This window comes from Falco punctatus, assembly GCF_963210335.1.
Source record: "Falco punctatus genome assembly, chromosome: 14".
Taxonomy (NCBI): Eukaryota; Metazoa; Chordata; class Aves; order Falconiformes; family Falconidae; genus Falco; species Falco punctatus.
This window is the reverse complement of record NC_137594.1, coordinates 14,291,385-14,305,872: the sequence shown is the minus strand read 5'-3', so window position 1 is coordinate 14,305,872 and position 14,488 is coordinate 14,291,385. Positions and strand designations below refer to the sequence as shown.

The 14,488-nt window shown below is 45.5% G+C and overlaps 1 long non-coding RNA gene across 3 annotated transcripts in view; it reads right to left on the bottom strand.

Moving 5' to 3' along the window:
- The window catches only part of LOC308073096, a 56,664-nt gene that overhangs the window by 10,010 nt on the left and 32,166 nt on the right, over window positions 1–14,488 (bottom strand). For all 3 annotated transcript variants that reach the window (XR_013931900.1, XR_013931901.1, XR_013931902.1), the window contains exons 3-6: window positions 8,615–8,737; window positions 8,164–8,311; window positions 5,956–7,510; window positions 148–5,489 (exon numbers count right to left, since the gene is read on the bottom strand). This is a non-coding gene — a long non-coding RNA (uncharacterized lncRNA). The remainder of the gene's footprint in view (window positions 1–147; window positions 5,490–5,955; window positions 7,511–8,163; window positions 8,312–8,614; window positions 8,738–14,488) is intronic.

The window sequence follows — 14,488 nt, the reverse complement described above, 5'->3', positions numbered from 1 at the left end:
GGAGGAGGATAGAAAGGGATTTTCAATTCCTCCCATGGTCAGAATTCGCTTTTTCTAGAACTATCAGTAATTGTGAGGGAGCTGTGTGTTTCATACATGCAGCTGAATTGTGGTAATAAAAGCCCTCTCGTAGTGGGGCAAACTTACCACGGGGATCCGAAGGTGGCAAAATCTTTTCTTTGTAAGAATGTTCATCCTCTTAATGCCAGCTGTAGTTTCCTGTGGATTGGAGAATACATAATCGTCCCAGAAAAAGCAGAACTGCTCTTTGGAAGAACTTGGGGGAGATGGTTGCTGCAAGCCTGTAAAGTGCATCGAAGTGCAAGACACTGAAGTACACAGTCCTCGGCTTCCACAGGTGCACAGGAGGGTGAGTCTTATAACCTGAAAGGAAAAGACGGATGGAAAAAAAATTTGGATGTTGGACTACACCTAAATTAATACTGGCATTCATGTCTGGGAACTTGTTCAAGGACAATTATTCAAGCAGACGTATGTGTGGAGTCTGTAATGTCATGAAAGCTCTAATCCTTCGAGTAATGGCCGGTCACAAAAGCGAAACCAGCCTGGGTTTGAACTGTGAGTCCTCTGGCGACCTCCTCAGCACTGCTGCTTTTTCTCAAGGGCAGTGAGTATTTGTCAGTGACTCATCTTCCTTCTAAGGGAGAGAACGAAAGAAAATTTTCCACAAGAAGAAAATCTGCTTAAATTTATCTAAAGAAATTGCTGCTTGAAGCAGTGGAGCATAGCTGTCTAGGAGTAGTTATGCTTCCGTTTCAACTTCAGCCATACCACAGGATGGTCTCAGTAAACAGATCATCTGCTCTGCTCCAATACTTTTCTTTCAGCGCTTACGGAGTACATTGTAGCTGGAACTGCATACGGTGTGGTTTGCAAAAAAAACACGGGAGGAAATACATCGGCCTCTCGTATTTGTCCTTCCCATTGTATTGTAGCCTGTTACCTGCACGGGCATGTAGCAGCAACTAGAAGTTTTGCGTGCAGTGGCAGAAGTAGAATTATCAAGGTATTTTAGACTTTAATCACATTAAACATGAAAAAATATTAAAACTGCAACTAAAAACTTTTTTTATCCTTTCTGAGATCAGAATGAAGTGTGCCATGGTAGGAATAACAATTCTTGTATCCCAAGCCACTATAAAAACTCAGGCCTACTAAATAATAACCTGAGGATTTGATGAAAAATCTCGTCTAACAAGAGCAATAGGCATCTTTTCTTTCCAGTGAAGACCTGCACACACGCAGAGATAACTCACTCTCGGCATGCAGGATAACTTCAACAAGGGAGTGGATTGCCAAGATAACCCAGCTCGCTCTACATTACCTTTGCTATGCGTCGCCTTCAGAATCGTGCAGAATGAGTCCTCCAGGTTCTGGGGCCTCTGTTTCCACGTTCAGGTCAGCTTTTTTGCAAAACACACAGCCTACGTTTGGCCCCATGCATGCTTTAGCCCCATGGCTAAAAAGAAGGCAGCAGCTTTCAGTACAGTATTTAGTCTTTAAAAAGCACTTAAAGAAATGAGAAGCATTTTGATGGAAGAACATAGAGAATTTGGAACCTTACTGCTTGCAAGCGTGTTAAAGACTTTTGCTAAAACATCTGTCCTTTGAGAGTGCTCGCTCTTCTGAAAAGGGCAAGTGCCTTGCTTCTGCTGGTTGTATTTACAAAGGGCAAAGTGAGGGTTTGCTGCACCCTTAATAGACAGGGCCTAGTGGCAAATCTTGCTCTTTCATAAATCTCAGCATTCCTCGTGGTGTCTGCTGTCAGAATTGATTAGGAATAAGTGCTTGGACTGCAGAGCCACGGAAAGGCAGCGTGTCTCCTGCAGTGCCACGCAGAGCCGGGCAGAACGTTCTCCAGCGCCGGTGGTGGGGTGGGTGCGTCACCGGGCACCCGAGGAGACGGCGCCTGGTCCTGGCACTGGGGACAGCACAGTCAGCGGCTCCTCCTCGCAAAGCCAGTGAGCAGCTGAGCTGGGAAGCGTGAGTGATGGCTGTTGGGGGCCAGAGCTGAGTCATCTGTAATATAATCATAAGGAAACACACATTTTTTCCTGAAAGAAAATCAATAGAACTTTGCACTTTTCCTTGTAATATTTCCAGTCTGCACCATCAGCCATGGCTTGCTCACAGTTACACCGCTATAAATTCACTGCGAGTTAATGGAGTTCTACAAAAATGAATGGATTTACAGCAGTGTAACAGAGCTGGTACTGGAGCCATGCACATGTAAAAATACACGGAACAAAAGTCGTTTTAGAGCATGCAGGTGACCTTCGAAGTGCCAAGACCTAGCAAGTAAAAAGCAAAACTGCGTACCTCCTGGTATGCTCCTGTTCTGGCAAAACTCCTGAAGAAAAGAAAGTGTGCAGTCCTGAGAACATCACTGTGCGTGGCCAGAGGGCCAGAGCCCCACCGAAGGGAAGATGGGCGAGTGAGCAGCTTCACAGTGAGGCAGAATGCAAAGGACTGTCTGAACATGTCATTTTTCATTTCTTGCATAAAACATTTTGGAGCCCAGTCTCACTTAGAACTAGTAAGTAAATAATGTGCTCCCAAACTTGCGTGTCAAAACTAGGTTGGTTAATGTATGAGCTGCCGCTGCTGCATTTGTTACTACACAGTAAATTTCATGCTTAGCCAGAGGCTAGCGAAGTTCATTTATTCATTATCCCCAAACTTTGGGCAGTTATTATTCAAACTCCCCTGGTACATCTATTTAATAAGAAGAGAACAGAAAATTGATGGGATCAAAAATGTTAAAGTCTTAATTAATGCTTTTAGCAAAGACTGATTGGAGGGGGATTGTTGCAAGAATATTAATTTGTAGCAAGCGAGCATGCTGGCTGGGTTTGCTGGGAGCAGGGAGAGCTCCCCCAGCCCTGCCAAGGCAGCTCAGCCGTGCAGCCCAGTGAGCTGCCAGCCCGTGGGGACGCCACCTGTGACACCCCCCGAGTTCTCTGCCACCAGGTAGGGAAAAACAGTGCTACGGGCCGTGGGAGAGTGCGAAGATCCCGACATACACAAATTATTGCTGATGAATAGAGTGTTTAATGGTAAAACATCCTCTTACAGCAGAGGAAAGATGGGGAATTTTTTTCTTCCTCACTGTTTTTGGGCTTTTGTGGCGTTTTTGTCTACATACCTGGCAGCCTTGTAGCGCTGCGGATCAGATCACTGACCTGCGATGCAGGGGGCTGCTGGGCGTCTGGGGCTTCGCTCTCTGGCAAGACGCCCTGAGGCAGAGCCCACAGCTGTGTGCATGCGTGGGGCAGGTCTGGGTTTTGGTCACACAGTTGCAGTTACTCCATAGGAAAATTAGCGGCCCTAAAACAGAGAGAATGAGACCAAGGCTGGAAGAATCCCAGCAAGGCAGGAGGGCGGCTGTGAGGGATTTCTGCATCAGCCTGACCTGCCCCAGAGCAGCAGCAGCGCCTGTTCTCTGGGCACAGCCGTGTGGTTTGACAGGGGATGGGGAAGAGGAAGCAAAGGAGGGGTTTGTTGCTATTTTTAGACCATGTTTCTAAAACGCAGTAATCTCTGCAGAATAAAGATGGCTATTATTACAAATGGAGCCAGCCTGGGAAAATAGGTGCTTCAGCTCTGCATCAATGACCATCCAAAACTTAGCACTGACCAAGACGGCTTTAAGGAGCCACGCCAACGTCAACGAATGGACTGAAATCTCCTGGTCTGCCTATGGTGACTGCCAGACTTCTTATTACAGCAGTCACGGACAGTCCCAGTACATTAAGAGTCAAATCAGAGAGGACCTTGCTGTAGAGTTAGTTATTGAAGTTCCCTAGTTGTTGCCTATAGATTTGGTTTCCTGTTACTGTCAAAATGTTTCCTAAATTTCATATGGAAAATCATCTTATAAGTATCTTATATCACAATATTAGCAAGTATCTTAATAAATAACTCAAAAGTGCTTACAGTTCAATTAGAGATTATACTTTTCCAATAGGACATTTTTGGAATTTACTCTGGGAAAGACAGTGTTAAGCTATTTTTTGTATTTCTATTCTGTGACCAGATCTGTCAGAAACTTTTAATTCATGTCTGTGTTAATACCCTTGAAATAGGAAACAGCAGGTAAGACTTTACACAGTAACAGTGACAGGCACCAGTAATAGTAACAGGTAGAGTTACACAGGGTGAAAAGACAGTACCACATAAAATAGGCTCTTATTTTTGGATTTTCCTGTCACTTTCCTTGCAAATCTGAGGAAATTGATTTTTTAAAACAAACTAGAATAGGAGTTTTTCATTCCTAAATATTTTTCAGGCTTGCAAGTTGCTCTGACAATCCAGTGAGTATCATGACTCATTTTGGGGTTTAGGGTGATCTACATGGTATCTAGGCAAGTGCTCATATTTAGGCTGTCAGTCAGAGACAGCTGTTTTGGCAAAAAAATAGTAGGATACTTCCGATTTCTGTGCTGTGTTTATTATAACAGTTTTTAATTATTTTTTTTAAGAGTGCTTCAGTATTTATAGTCAATGGTAAACAGGAGGTTTAGCTCTAAATTACCATGGCAGAGCCTCTTTTTACTGTACATGCTGTAATTAGGGTATGTTAGGATGGGTATGAGGAAGGTCGGTGCCAGGGCTCTGACACTCCGCCTTGGTTTGCCTCATCCTTCCCTCCCAAGAGCAGCAACACGGTGTGTTGCCGGGACCTAGATAGGAACAGCTCGGGCAGGTTTTAGCAAAGGGTCTGGTAACTAAATCACCCCTTAGGACGCGTGGCCTCTGATGGCATCAGGCAGCCCTAGGCTGGGAGATGGGCCGTCTCCGAGACACACTCTCAGAGAACCAGCCCCTGCAGCCTCCAGAGCACCACCGGTGTGGTGGTGAGGACTCTTACTTCTCTTCCTCCACTGCCTGGGCTCTTGAAAGCCCTGAAAGCAGGGCAGCGGGGGCGATGCCGCCAGGCTCCCAGGGCCGTGGCCAGCGCAGCTCAGGAAACCTCTTGTTCAGCGTCCCAGTGCACGGCTCAGCCTCGCGCACTCCGCTCCACTGGGCAGCCACTGCCTCTCCCCCAGCTCTGAGCCAGCAAGGACAGCGGGAGCACAAGGAAAAGCCACCCATCGTTCCCGAAGGGACCCTCAAAAGTGCCTCAGGATTTAAAAGTCTGCTTTCCCTAGTTAAACTAATCCTGTGTCTCTGACAGGAATGAGGCTGCTGTTAAGTACAACACATTGTTGCACCGAACGTGCGCTGCTCTGGAAAGCCAAAAGGCCTAGTCAGCGTGCCTTACCGTGACAGCGCGGGAGCTTGGGAGCTGCGCTTCCTTGGGAATGCTGATAAATCTTTGGACAAGGAAATGGTGTGCACATCTAAATCTGAGTCAGGCCAAGGAATAACGGTGCTGAGCGATGATCTAGCTGGAACCGTGCGTCAGTGGTACCTGTTACCCTGAGGGGAACGCAGCACTCAAGGAAGTGCACAAGAGAAGCTGAAGGCTACAAAATCAAATGAGACATGAAAATGCACAGTTTGATTAAAGAAGCATCAGTTACTTTATGATCTTTACCGAAATACACTCACATTTGTGATTCATTTATGCTAATTCAGTGCAAGACAGTAAAAATACAATCATTCAGTGCTACAAATAATGATAATAGTGTCATCCATTTATAGAGTGCTTGGATATAATTTCAGCTTTTATAGTATAGTGGTATGAAAGTCCCAAGTTAGTTAAATGCACAGCAAGGTGCTAATTGCAATCCTGGTTAGAATGCACCTCGGTTTATGGTTAAGTCACTGGTTGAGCTAATGACTGTGTGTGAGCTAGGCAAGTCCCACTGAAGGCAGCAGCCAGACTCCTTATATAGTGAAATCTTTTAATAATTACTAACACTGCCATTTCAGTCTCCAGGGAGATAAGCAGGGTTTGACAAGACAGGAAGGCCAAAACTGAGTACATACCAGTGCACTGATCCTGTTGTGGGTTTGTAGATGTGGCCACCTTGCAGTTCTTCAGTGTGTAAGGGGAGACAGGAGAAAGGCTCGCCTCGCTGCTGCCGGGCTGGGGGAGCTCAAACCCCAGCAAACAGTAGGTAGCAACACACACCAGGCACCTGTCAAAATCTGAACTGTAACATGATTTAATATCAAGACTGAAGAAATGGAACTAAAGCCAGCTTGCAAGCGTGTAAAATGTGAGAAGTTGAACTTTTTGCAATATTTTCCAGGAACATAAAATCTCTTTATTAACCCTAGAGTTAATCATTTTAAGACCAGAGAGGTTTTATGCTACTTACGTTAGACTAAAGCATTTCACTAAAGCAAAGCATCTCAAAAGCAAAAGCGTGGCACTTTGCTGGGTTCAGAAAGTATTTGTCAACCTAGTCATAAATGTGCATGGAAAAGTCAGTCAATCAAGTTTAGGCTCATTACCCAGGTTAATTCAGACCTTGCCACTGCCGGGTTTTGGAGCAGAGCAGCACCAAAGAAAGCACTGCTCATGTTCAGGGCCATGAAAATGCCATGTGTTCACACAGTGTGGTTCCCTTCATTCAGTGCTCATCTATTGCTGCTGGCATTTACAGGGCTTGGGAAAAACATCCGTCCAGTTTGTTGTTTATAGCTGGGAGTGCAACTGCAAACTGGGGGGGGCAGTGTGGGAAGCCACAGGTGCCATTTACCTGGGGACACCGTAAAACTCACCTGCTGCGGGGTCTTGGGAGTAAGAGACAGACATGCTGCACAGCCTGCACAGGGAATGTGCTCAGTCAGTTCTGTGGTCATGCTGAAGCCATTTATTTTTATTTGCGCAACACTTAACATTCCTAAAACGGCCAGATGGAGCTCAAGGGGACAGGTGAATAAGCAGGAGCAGAACAATTTGCCACAGCTCAAAGTTTCCCTCTGCTTTAAAACAAGCTTTTCTCAGTGGAGAGAAAGGGGGGGGGGGGGGGGGGGAGGTGTTTTCCTTCATATGCTGAACCAAGTAGCAAATAAGGTGTTTTCCCAAATAAACTCACTGATAATGATTTTCGTCATGCATCCCCAGCTAATTGGGGTGTGATGAAGTGCATAATTCAAATGCTATCTAGCCAGAGGCCTTAAAGCAAAGCTTAACTCTGCCTGCAAACCAGAATGGAGATAGCTGATATGACAAATGCCTATCAGTAGGCTGCAGACTTTGAAACGAGCAGGCGACACAGGTGCACTATCTGATTGCAGCTTAAATTCTGCCCACAGTCATGCCTGCTTGGTTCAGCGTAGTTACTTGATGGCCAGTAAGGCATTACATAGTCACAATGCACAGCTTATTTCAGGAGAAAATATTTTAACAGCACAGGTGACTATCATGCATGCATTAAGAAAACCAGGACACAGCGTACCAAATTTAGTTTAGCCACAGTAAAATAATTGTCACAGAGCAATGCTGACCTCAAGTACTGAATGGTGACACCTGGCTTTTTCTGCACAGGAGAGATTAGGTTTTTCTGGTTTCTTTCCCTTGCCGTCTCTTTATCTATATTTCATGTATATAGCATGCATTTAGTATTCTGATGTTTGAAACAAACCCCCAACATTTTAGAGAGAAGTGCCCTTCAAGCCCAGCAGTGCAAACCACAGTCTCACAGAAATAGCAATTGCAAGTGGAAAATAGCCCCTGCTGTGTAACACCGCCACTTTGTTATATTGTAATGTATTTTCTTATTTTTTACGTGCCTGGTTTGTGTGACCCTGCCAGTATGTAAAAATGATTGTTGACAGTTTCTTTGGTTTTGTTTTATTATAATGTAATTTATGGGATGCTGAAAGTCTGTAAGTTACTTGTACTTGACTGACATTTCTCTGAGAATCAAAAAATTGCTGTGTATACTTGACTGAGATTAAAATGGGTAGACTGTGTATAGCTGTATCCTGCTTTCAAAGTGCAGGATTGGAAGGCTTCCATTAAATTGTTATTTTCAGATATTATTAGCTCCTAAATCATTTAATATAATTTCTTTCCCATAATGAATGCACAGCATTGTAAGCCTAAATGCCATATTTTCTATTGATCTATTTCCACAACCTGTTTAGTGAAATAATTAAAATGATTTACAAGGCTGACCCAATATCTTAGTGGTTTAGTAAATCATGTTGCCGTGTGGGAGGCTCAGCTAGTTTTAAACTCACAGCTCTTGGCAGCGCCAGGCCCTCGGAGCGGAGCTGCAGCGAGTGCCGTGCTGTGTCTGAAGGCGCACTCGCAGCCGGCCCACGGAAACACCTCTGCCGATGCTCAGGGAGAACATGGGGCTCCAACTGGTTTCTTCACTCATCACCTCTGTTCAAAGTGGGAAAATGTCTCAGTGCTACTGAGCCAGAGCAGAATTTGAGCTGCAGTCTGCAGGTAACCTGTCTTCACTGGCAACTTGAACATCCCTGGTTTTAACCCCCAAAACTGATCCCACGTGTCTGCGTTGGCAGCGAAAATGGGGGCAACTGTGGGGCTTGGTATTTTTACATGCAAAGCAATGTGGGAAATTATTATTTCTATATTTTTTGGTTGTTTTAACTTGCAAGAAGAGGACAACTATAAAAACAATCTCTGTTTAAATGCCAGGGTAGCGGAAGGGCTCAGACTTACAAAATATTCCTGTGTTTGTTCCTACCTGGCCTCCAGCTGTTACAGTAGCACCAACAGGGATTGCTCAGAGCAGGGCAGGAGGACATCACAGCAGTGCCTGGGAGGAGACGTAGCAGCCAGTCTCTGTAGCAAGAGTAGCGAGAACAAACTACATTTAAAATACTATTACAAAAAGCTGTTGACAACCCTCTTTTAATGAAAAATGTGCGTATTGACAGCTGCAGTCTGGAACAAAAGAGACTGAGCTGACTTATGTGGGACCAGGGCAATGGCTGCAGTGCGAGCAGTGTGTGGCCAGGGCCAGCCCTGGTGGGGATTGCACCCTGCAGGGTCCTGCCTGGGCCAGCCATCCCTTGGGGACTGTCATGGTTTAACCCCAGCTGGCAACCAAGCACCACGCAGTCGCTCGCTCACTCCCCTGTGGCAGGATGGGGGAGACAATCAGAAAAGTGAGAAAACTCATGGGTTGAGATAAAGACAGTTCAATAGGTAAAGCAAAAGTCATGCATGCAAGCAAAGCAAAACAAGGAATTAATTCACTGCCTCCCATGGGCAGGGAGGTGTTCAGCCATCTCCAGGGCAGCAGGGCTCCAGCACACATAACTGTTACTTGGGAAGACAAATGCCGTGACTCTGAACATCCCCTGCTTCCTTCTTCCCCCAGCTTTCTATGCTGAGCTGCATGATGCCATACGGTGTGGGATACCCCTTTGGATCAGTTGGGGCCAGCTGTCCCAGCTGTGTCCCCTCCCGACTTCTCTGTGCTCCCCCAGCCCACTCGCTGGCAGGATGGGGTGAGGAGCAGAAAAGGCCTTGGCTCTGCGTAAGCACTGCTCAGCAATAATGAAAACATCCCTGTGTTATCGATCAACACTGTTTTCAGCACAAATCCAAAACACAGCCCCATACTAGCTACTGTGAAGAAAATTAACTCTATCCCAGCCCAAACCAGTACAGGACATGTGCGAGCAGGAATGTCACAGACCTCCATCCTGGTCCATGACAGAAAGGACAGAGCCCATCGCTCTGAAATCAGTCAGCATTTGAGACACCATTTATAACCTCTCCACCTGCACTCCCTGAGCAAGACTTGAGCTTGCTTTCAGCATCTAGTACCTTTTTTTTTTTTAGTTCTATTCTTTTGCATAATTACACAAACAAAAGTGTCCTATAAAAACTTAAAAATTTGAAGACAGCTGTTGGACGCACTTTGCAGTGGATGTCATCATCTTCCTTCCCTGATCCTAACCCACCACCATTTCTATTTTGCTTTAAATGGACCTGTAATTTCACAATACAAATTCAGCTGGAAGTATTCTTTTTGTTAAATAAACTTTATCCTCATGCTGACTGCTCCAGGCTCTGAAAAGAAACACTTCTTGCTTGTGACTGTTCCAAAACATAGGTCTGAAATTCACAAAAAAAGTGTTGGTAAATGGGATGTAATCATACTGAAGGGCAAGTGAGTATTCCTCCTCCAAGGCAGAAGAAAATAAAGGAAAATCTGCTTTGCTTCTGCTGCCTCAATGCTGATAATTTTACAGATCAAAGGACTTTTTTAGAAAGAAGCCTGCTGTGCTGCACTGTGTTTCAGAGCTGAAATACCTATAGTCATGCCCTTAACGCCACACTTGGAAGTGTAAATGGGTGCCCCATTTCCACAAGCGCCACGCACCCAGCAGAGCCCCGCGCTGCTGGCAGCAGAGGGGCTGTGCAGTGCCACACACCACCAGCAAGCCCCGGCATCTCCGGACTCACCACGGGGCAGAGCACGCAATGCTAACGGCACATCTATCCATCTACCCGCTAACGAAGGCGGCTGGGCACGAGAGCCCCAGCGATGTTACGTGAGAGCTTGACAGCTGTGACAAGGGTGATTGAAACTGGACACAAGGGTCAAAAATGACCTCAGAGAGGGACTGTAACACACAAACACACACTGCCCATGCACGCAGCAGGGTCACAGTCCTCTCACTGAGGAAAGCGCCAGCATCTCCCCCACTTCAATGTCTGCCTGACCTCAGTTATTTCACTTCCAGAGCGAGATGACCACAAACTAGAACGAGCTGGGCAGCTCTGTCAACAGTTAGTGTCACATCACTAAAGCTGACGGGGTCCTGAGCAGAGACCTACTCACTGCCCCAAGCCCAGGTGGCACATGCCGCTCTGCTAGTGATCACCAGCACACTTTTAATGACAAGTCAGTCCTTTCCTGCACCTCCGTGCACCTACCAAAGCATCCTTGAGCCTAGCGTGGTCTCAAATAACCGCTGTTTGTCCTGTAGGTGTGATCCGCCACTGCAGCACTCCTAATTTCACACTCATGTAACTCTTAGAAATCCTTTTACACCACACCAACACAGAGTGACTCAAGCTGAAGCTATTTGCTAACAGGGGCTCTGTACTTACTGAGCTGTGGCAAAGCAAAGGATCCCCTGGCAGCTGTCTGCAAATGTGGTTCAGGTCAGTTATAAATCTGTGACTAGTTAATTTTGTTTAGAGGACCTGTTCCAATTAAACATTTTCTCTCTCCCATTCTCACCCACTGTTCTGTTTTTAAGAAGTATAAGGTGCTTAATAACCTCTACCACCTGAAATAATCACTGGCAGGATGAAAGCTCTCCCCCTCCCACCCCTGCTATTTTTTCCCCACTGCAAAATGTATAAATTAATCTCATGCTATAATTAACATACATTGCTGAGGCAAATGAATTGGCATCTCCGTGTATATCTATTAGCTTCCAGCATTTCCTGAGAGGGGCTTTCATTTAATTACCAGCCTGACAGGCTAGCTCACTCCAGAACTGCAGCCGCATTTATTACTTTTATCTCCTTGGACACCTGCCTCTCTCTGTGGTTTATCAGATTTCTACTGAAGAGAGGAACAAAAATATTTCTATTGTATCAGGTTATTGTTTCTTTAAAAGGCACTTATAAGAGCACTGACCTCAAACAGGGGTTTTTTGGTTGGCTTGGATGGGATTTTTTTTTTTTTTTTTTTTTGGTCAATTATCAAAGCAATCCAGCAGCTTTAACTCCCTCACTGCCCCGCCACACACCAGCAGTTCAGAAGAAATCAGGTTACGGACAGGGAGCTGAACGCTGACCACTGCTCATAAAGACCTTGCCCGCGGTGGGGGTCAGAGCGCTCAGATGCTGGGACTGCTCTTCACCCTCCCACATATAAAGACTTCAAGTGGAAATACCAAGAGACGGCCCAGTGCACTCCAGTGAGAGGGGTCTGCCTGAATTCCTTTTGATGCTTTGGGCCACAGTTTATATTGTCATTGATTGATAAAAAGCTGATGTAGATACAAGGAACATTATTTAAAAAAAAGAAAATGCTGCCTACATGCATTACAAGCATAGTCACACCTGTGTGACTACTGACTACTCCGTAACAGCTGGATAAAGCAGCTGTCACCCCTTGCTGCCTCAGGCAGCAGCCCTGGACACTGCTAGTTCAGGTGTTGGCTGTAGCAGCAGAGCTCATTCAGCCCAGTTTCAACTGACAAATGCTTTGCACTCGTTTTCTCTGGGCTGCAGTACCTGAATTTGTGGAGACACACGCCCCCCTGGGCAGGACTCTCATCAGCTGGCATGCTGTGACAAACACCTTCCAACCAGCGGGACCTGAAGCTACGCAGCACCTTGGCAGATGAGACCATGCGTGTGGACTCAGCAATGCCTCTCTTTCTTTGGAGATGTGCAAGCTGACTCGTTTCATTAAAAAAAATTGTTCACTCCTGCCAGCCTAAGTGTGTTACTTCGAAAGAGTCTGGCAGCAACAGGGCCTTGCCGATAGTGATGCCTTTGAGAAAGATGCCTCATTACAGAGGAAAAATGAAAAATTTGTATCTGTTTAATTAATGAACCTTGTCAATTTCCCTGGGATTTCATCCCAGTCCCTAACTTCAGGCACAGCGGCTGTTTGGCATGAAGTGCCTGCTGGCTGTGAGCTGTGCAGGAGGCGGCTGCACTGCAGACACTGCCCTGGATGGCTGAAGCCTCCTGCTCCTTCGTGGGTCAGGGCGGCACGGGCAGCCCCTGTGGTCCCAGCGACAGCCCCCTCCGAGATGGAGGGTGCCCTCTCCCTCGACTCTGACCCAAGCAGCTAGCGCTGAAGCACTCCATGGGAAACACAGCAAAAGATGCTTGAGTGAAACAAATTATTTTTAACATAAGCTTTGTGCAAAACATGCCTCTTCCTGTCACCTTAGCCCTAGTGAAAACTGCTCGTCTCCCTCCAGAGCCCTGTGGCGGAGTTACACATAGCATATCTAAAACTCATGTTTAGGAGCTTACTGCATGTGGGTGGTCTGGCAGGGACAGGAGGTTTTGAGGTGACCAGAGGAAGGACCCTGGCTGACAGGGATGCACAAATACCGGAGCAGCCACAGTACTGCAGCACCAAGCTCTGTGAGCTATCACTTTTCCCATTGCACTCTATCACGAATAGTAACATGCAGTACGCAGTAACACATTTTTGGCCAAAAATGACTTACCATGGGTAAAGTGCCAAGACAACCAAACCATATCACACAGGCTTGCACAATTTGACAAGCCTTTTCTAGAAAAAAAGTCTAAACATTTTTGATATAATTGACCTCTGTGCCTAAAATCTTTTTATCTGTATTATTTTTAAATTTTAATGAATTATGTTAATTTTATGACGTTTAACCAAAACCTGCTATAAATCCAATGACTATTATTACTTTGTAATTTATCATTTTCAATACTCATTTTGCATCGTACATCCCTATCACATATGAGCCAATGTTAATTATGTTTTAAAATAAAATATTTAGCAAGATCTAAATGAGACTCAAAGCACAGCAAAAGTAATGACTGTAAGACAGACTGTCATGGAATTATACATGAATGCAGAATGCTAGTATTAATTAGTAAATACAAGCTGCTCAGGAGCAGCAGCAGTGCCTGCCATCCTGATGCGCGTTTGGATCACGCACAATCTCAGCAGGCAGGGAAACAGAATGTCAGCTACCAAAGCCTCAGCTTTCTGACTCCTCATTACTGTTTTGGGTAGCAAGCATTGCTTTTTTACAGTTGCTCTGCGAAGCATGGCTGGGTAGTTGCAGTAGTTATCTCCAAGTATTCTAGGTTCACTCATATTCTTAATATTTTAAGAAGGATATAGCTTCTTATTTTGATATTAGAATATACTGGTGTTCAAAAAAGTGGCCTCCTTAACTCGCAGTGAAATTGAATTCCTTCAAAATCCTCTTTCCACTGATAATCTTACTGTGATGCAGAAAAGGTCAGTGTACAAGGGAACCAGAGTCCTGCATGCTACAAAAAGCTGCAAACAGCCACATTTTTTCCAAAAGAGGAAATAGCTTTTAAACTTAAAAAAAAACAAACAACAAAAAAAAAAAACCCATACAAAACACACACAAACACCAAATTTGAAACAGTTAGTTGAATTAGAACAGCACGTAGAAATACGTACAGAAAACTCAGAGCGGGCAGCTGGCCCCAGCCCGGTCTCGGGCCGCCCTCTAGTGAGCGCAGCCTCCGCGCCCGGCCCTCCCAGCGCCTCCCTCGCTGCATTTTAAACCCCGGCTTTTCAATCATTCACGTTTTCTGAAAACATTTTGGGATTATTATTTGACTTCTGATTTCTGTGCCACCAAGGTATATTTTGACTACATTTCCCAGCGCTTTCTCGGTTTCTTCCCACACCGAAAAGCCAGTCTATTTTACCGACCCTGAAGCAGCAGCTGCGATTTGAGATGACAAGGAGTCAGGACTGTACGGAAATAACGAACCTTCAGCTCGAAAGAATAGCTTAACTGCTGGGGGGGGACAGGGACACACATCTTGTCCTAATCCATGAGTTAAAGATGAGCTGAT